At 40.7% G+C, this 6,000-nt stretch overlaps 1 long non-coding RNA gene across 2 annotated transcripts in view; it reads left to right on the top strand.

Annotated features, from left to right (window-relative positions):
* The first annotated feature begins 235 nt into the window (after positions 1–235).
* The window catches only part of LOC131737342 (uncharacterized), a 45,983-nt gene continuing 40,218 nt past the window's right edge, over positions 236–6,000 (top strand). For both annotated transcript variants that reach the window (XR_009328962.1, XR_009328961.1), the window contains exon 1: positions 236–1,695. This is a non-coding gene — a long non-coding RNA (uncharacterized LOC131737342). The remainder of the gene's footprint in view (positions 1,696–6,000) is intronic.

The following is a 6,000-nucleotide window of genomic DNA, read 5'->3' as shown; positions in this document are numbered from 1 at the left end:
TCAACAAAGCCTGACAGGCTACACAGTAGAATGTCAGTTTATACAAAGAAACTGGGTGGTAGGAATTTCTGTCAGTCAACCCACGATAACTTTTTTTTTTTTTAAAAACGGCGGTTGGATCGTCAACTCAAAAGCTGATTGGTTATTCTATCACGTAACTAAACTCAAAACCTGATTGCTTAATCTATCTTGCCTTGTCCTAAGGCCGGCCCTGAAGTTAAATGCAACACTTTCTCGAACTACAGGCAACATCATAGATGATGAGCGAAATATGGATTACGTATTATTGCGTTTTATTTAAGCCTACCCGCGTATTACCAACTCAAAATGCGTAGCGGATACGCAAAATGCGTAGAGGTTAGCAGGTCTGTATTATTGTTTTGTGTTCGAGATTTGTTTCTGTTTAAACCTTTTATTTATTTTTGTTGTGTTTGAAAATAAACGATGCACAGCGTCTTTTTGCAACTGCAGTATTTGTGGTTTTGTTTTCTTTCCTGCTTCTGGCCTGATGTAAAAGCTGATGGAACAGAAATATTTTGCAGGACAAACTGGGAAGGGACAACCCGTACATTGCTTTAATCACCAGCTACACTTGGTCATTGTGCATGCCATGTCCTCAGAAGAAAAGGTAGCAGAATTCTTCAATGTGTGCAGCTCATTGTACAAATTTCTAAGAAAACCAACTGTTGCTGTTCTCTACAAAGGCCAGAAACTTAAACGATTGCTCAAGGAGCGTTGGACTGGGCATTGAGGTTGTTGTGAAGTCGTTTAATAGCAATAGACATGGAACAGAAGTTAAGATTGAAGCTATTGGATTATTGAAGCAGGTGTCAGCTGTAGACTTCAAATTCATTGCACACATGGTGCAAAATTTTTTGAGTATACTGGACACTCCAAACAAAATGCTTCAGGGAGAAAAAGCGATCTTCTTTCTGCTGTAGAGGTCGTTCGTAATGCTTCAGAGTGTATTGCGAAACTGTGTTGTGATGCAGTTTTTAACAATCTGCTGAATGACAGTGGTGAAACAACTGTGCCATGCAAGAAACAGATAATTTTACATTTGAGCAAGCACCTTGAAGACTTTGTGGTTGAGGGATCTGTTGGCCAGCCAGGGGGTGAAGATGATAATGTACGTCAGCTCAAGAGGCTGTTTATGGTGTGCTGGATGCCGTACTAGTTGAACTGTCGGCTCGTTTTAATGAATGTAATACTAAACTAATTGCAGTGCTCAGTCTGCCAATCCCAATAGCCCAATGTTTCTACAACTTGCTAATTTGCAACCCTTAGTTAATTTAATCAAGATGGACGTTGTTGAATCTGAATTCGTAGTTGCACGTCAGTTTCTACAGAAGCAGATTAAATCAAACGAAAATGAAAACTGGACGACCCAGTCTGTGCTGAAAACGTTTCACTGCGCCTTGAAGCAATGCCAAGTGTTAAGACAGTGCTGCAACTTGATTTGACTTTTGGCTTCTACTGCTATGTGCGAAAACTCATTTTCTACCCTTTCCAACTTACTGACAACACACAGAAGAGGCATGCGTCACAATCGCAAAGCGCACCTCATACAGTTGGCCTTTGAGAAGGATTTGACCCTCAAGTTCCGTGGTGAGTGGAAACAAGTAGTAATGAGAAAGTTCAATGCAAAAAGGAAGCGAAGACTGCAGCTTTACTGAGGGCTTCTTCATGACATTGGTAAGTTATGTTTTACATTTAATCGATATGCTTAGCCATTATAGATTTTCCGTTGATTTGTTGATTTGCTTATTCAGTTGTTATATGAACAGTTATTTGCTTAGCTAGCTGTTATTTGATAATAGGTGCATATAGTGAGTAACATTGTAAAGCACTTTACCAAATTTTAAAAGCTAGGAGCCAGATGCCCATAAGGATTTCGGCCAACTTTAAGCCCTGTCAGTGTTTGAGCACTTCATGTAAAAGTGAGACAGAATTATTCTCCAGGGAAATACATATAATTAAAACAAACAAACAAAAAAAAAAACTAAAACCCCTGTTTGCTGTAATAAATATTTTGCAGACCTTTTTTTTCTAAGTGTGAACGTGTCAATTATAGTTATCAAATGTATTTGACAGAAATTAATGTTTTAATAATCAGTTTTACTAAAAACATAGTACTCACTGCAACTGGATCCCTGATATTTGTACACAGTTCGTCGGTTCCAAAGCAGGAACCGGGTACCCAATTTCAAAGGAACCGGTTTGCATGTCTCTATTGCTATCCACTGCATGGCGCAAGCAAAGAAGATATGTAGGCAATATTCCATAATAGTAAGCATTTTATGTATGTATCTACATGTTGATTATACCAGTGACTGGGGATTTTTGTTTTATGAATTATTGTAATTCTCGGAACTAGTAGAATTAAATGTAATTAATAATTGATGTTAATTAAACAGCATTGTTAATCGGCACTATTATCTTTTAACAATCTTTTATATTTTCTTTTTATTTTCTGTGGCAAGGGAGCGGTGACTAAGCTCAGCTGATCCTTAGGGGGCGTTGTTACTTAAAAGGTCGAGAAACACTAAGTTAGACCATGTCGATGTGAAATTAGTAGCAGAAGTAAACGAGGATTTGACAAAGCTGCTGAAGTACAAGGTGTACAAATTGAGATGGTTTATCCTGCTTGTAATCTGTATCCTGAACAGTTCCACTCTCATGGTATATACGCGGGGTGTATACGGTGTCGTAACAACAACCTACTGAATTGTGCCATTTTGCGTAAACTACTGCGAGTATCAACACCTCATTTGCTTATAATTACAGATCTAGGTATAAATGCCTACTGCCTCCACTATATCTCCATTGCCAGACTTCAGCAGGATGTACAAAACAGGAGAAGACACGCTTTGTTCTTGGTTCCAATAATCTTTTTATATTCGGACGCTATCTCGCACCTGCCAGAGTCCACTGCTCTGTCTGCTTCACAGCATGCACACAGTTATACAGGAACATAAGAATCATGGCAACCAGAACAACAACAACAAAATGGCGGTGCAGTGCCTTTTTATAACTTTAGCTCCACCCTTTTATTCAAATAGGGTACCGGAGCTTATACACATCCCATTGGTCCTCGGCCGCACACTAGGACCAATGGGCACAGACAAACAACAACCGATAAGGACAGACAAACAACAGCCAATCACTGGGGAGAGAGACAAAAGGCACCACACGCAGGCTAGGATTACACAGACACAGACAGAGGTAAACACACCGGCGGCTGTAAATACAGAGCAGCAAGGGAACACAATTACAGCGGGAATTACAGTACACAAACACAGTAACCTGGATCGCTGCAGTATTCTGAATAATGTTACTACCAAGTTACATCACAACTGGATAAACAGTTTTCTAGATATATAGAACAATGTAAAGTGACATATGTACCACATACTACTGCCTCCACTATATACCCATTGCCAGACTTGCATCTCCTGCAGGGGATAATAAATGTGTGTGCTAATTTGTATAATGTTTCTACTTATTATTTTACACATTAGGCTGCATTACAGTCTTACATGTACGGTAATCAAGAGATAACTTTTTATTGTACAGGCGTTATAACGGCACAAGGGGACAAATGTCAATGGTGGAGAAAGGTTATTAAGTCACTGAGTACAGAGGTAGGGTGTGTTTCAGATGATGACAACTTGTGTGGCAAATGCCAACAAGAGCAGTGTCACTGCAGCTTTAAGAATTTACCATTGGGAATAAATAATTATTCAAGGCCCTTGTAGTAATGAATCTCTAATCCAGTGGTGCAAAGTGTGGGGCGCACCCCCTGAGGGGACTATGACAAAGAGGCAGTTCTGTAAACAGTGTATGTGTGTGTGTGTGTGTGTGTGTGTGTATATATATATATATATATATATATATATATATATATATATATATATATATATATAGGTAGATAGGTGTATATATATATATATATATATATAATATAAAACATTTTAAATAAATACATAAATGACAGCTCATTATTCCAAGTTATTATCTTTCAAATGAGCCGTTGATGATCACTCTAGGACTTGTAGAACCGGGAAAATTATGTTTGAAGTGGCGAATGTCAGTTAAACTGCAGTGAAGAGAGCTGAAATGGAGGCTTCTATGCATGGGGCGCTAAGTGTAAAAATAAAGCAGTAATATTTTAACAGCGTTTTTCCCAGATTTAATGTAAATCATGTATTTCTTCCTAGATTTAACCAAAAAAAGTTCTGATTTAGCTTAATACATAAATGTTAACAAACACATTCTTAAGTTTTGAAATGTGTACATGTTTTTGGCACTGTGGTATGCAGAGGAGGCGGGAAAGCTGAGGGCTTGGCTCTCGGAGTGTAAGCGCAGCTCTGCAGCATACAATGCCAAATCAAATGCTTCAATTGGCTCATTTAGCTTCAGATTTAGCTGGCAAAATAAATATTTATTTTGTGAAAACCCAGATTTATTTTTCAGATTTAATTGCTGAACGGTAATGTTTTTCAGATTTCTGTTAGGTAAATGTTGAATCGCCAAGTGTAAAAAAAGATTAAAATTCACTGATTTATTTGTTAGAAATCCAGATTTAATGTGTCAGCTGAATGTTGACTCGCCAAGTAAAAAAAGGTTTATAGACTGTTAAATGTTTAATTTACGATACATGTTTTCAACATTGTGCCAATGTGCCCCGCCCCTGTGTGCATTTCTGTGTTATATGTTGTGTGTGGTGTGTGGTGTGTTAATGTTGGTGTATTGTAGTTGGCTGCACAGGATAATAAATGGGTGCGTGCAGCACAAGTTATTTAAAATGTTAATTGTATTTAGGCACGAGGATTGCACTTCACTTCACGTCCATTTAAAGTATTTAATATGTGAGCACGAGGTTGCACATAATTAATTCATGTGCTGGGACTCAAGTGAATAATTAATTAGTAATTGAATCCCGGCACAACAGTATATATAGATGCATGTTTTACTCACTCGGGGTTGTGTGTTCGGTGAGTGGAGAACGGGTGTGGAGAGGAGAAAGTAAAGTAAAGTGATAGTTGTTTAAACTCACCGTGTTTGTTTGTCTGTTCGTCCAGTCTGTTTAGTGTTAATCCGTTTTGTTTGTCTGTTTTTTTTAGCCTCAAGTGCCGTGTCCTGTTTTCTGTTTAAAACCTTTTATTTTGTTTATAAACACTGAGCGCTGCCATTTGCGTTTTCAGTTTCACTCCTTACCACTGCCTCTGTGTGTGATTCTTTTCTGGTCTGACGTCATCACTGCAGCTAGCCTGTCACACGTGGTCGTCAGAAGCGGGATAACAGTGCCCCCAGACTCAGACCGGAAAGAGTACTGCAGAGGAAAAAAAATATATATACAAAAATGGAAAGCTGGAGAGACGGCTGCAGTGAGCTGGAGGACCTCCTCAGGGGCCTGGAGGACCAAGGCTCGTGCCTTGCTTGCGGGGTATACGGGCACACAGTGGTTGTCTGCCCTTTCCAGGACGAGGAGGAGGAACCGGCCCAGGAGAGGTAGGTAGGGAAAAGGACCAGGAACAGAACAGGGAAAGGAAAGCTGCAGCTGCAACAACGTTGTGCCCTGGCTGTGGGGCTTATGGGCACACTTTAGCCATATGCCCCACGCAGTATGAAGAGGAGGAACTAGCGCCCAGACGGGGGGACCGTGAGCGTCCAGCGCCCAGACAGGGGGACTGTGGGAATCCAAAGCCTGAGAGGCAGCTGTTCTCATCTCCACCAGTAGAGGGAACATGCCTGCTGTCCCCATCTCCACCAGCAGAGGGAACATGCCTGCTGTCCCCATCTCCACCAGCAGAGGGAAAATGCCTGCTGTCCCCATCTCCACCAGCAGAGGGAAAATGCCTGCTGTCCCCATCTCCACCAGCAGAGGGTGAATGCCTGCTGGTATCACTTCCCCCACCGTCACCATCACGAGGAGAGGAGCCGGAGCTGCCTCTGCCTCCACCATCACCACCAGCAGAGGGAGCATGCCTGCTGTCC

Source organism: Acipenser ruthenus, chromosome 1 (genome assembly GCF_902713425.1).
Source record: "Acipenser ruthenus chromosome 1, fAciRut3.2 maternal haplotype, whole genome shotgun sequence".
Classification (NCBI taxonomy): Eukaryota; Metazoa; Chordata; class Actinopteri; order Acipenseriformes; family Acipenseridae; genus Acipenser; species Acipenser ruthenus.
Note: the sequence above shows the minus strand (reverse complement) of the source record. Positions and strands in the feature narration are given on the sequence as shown.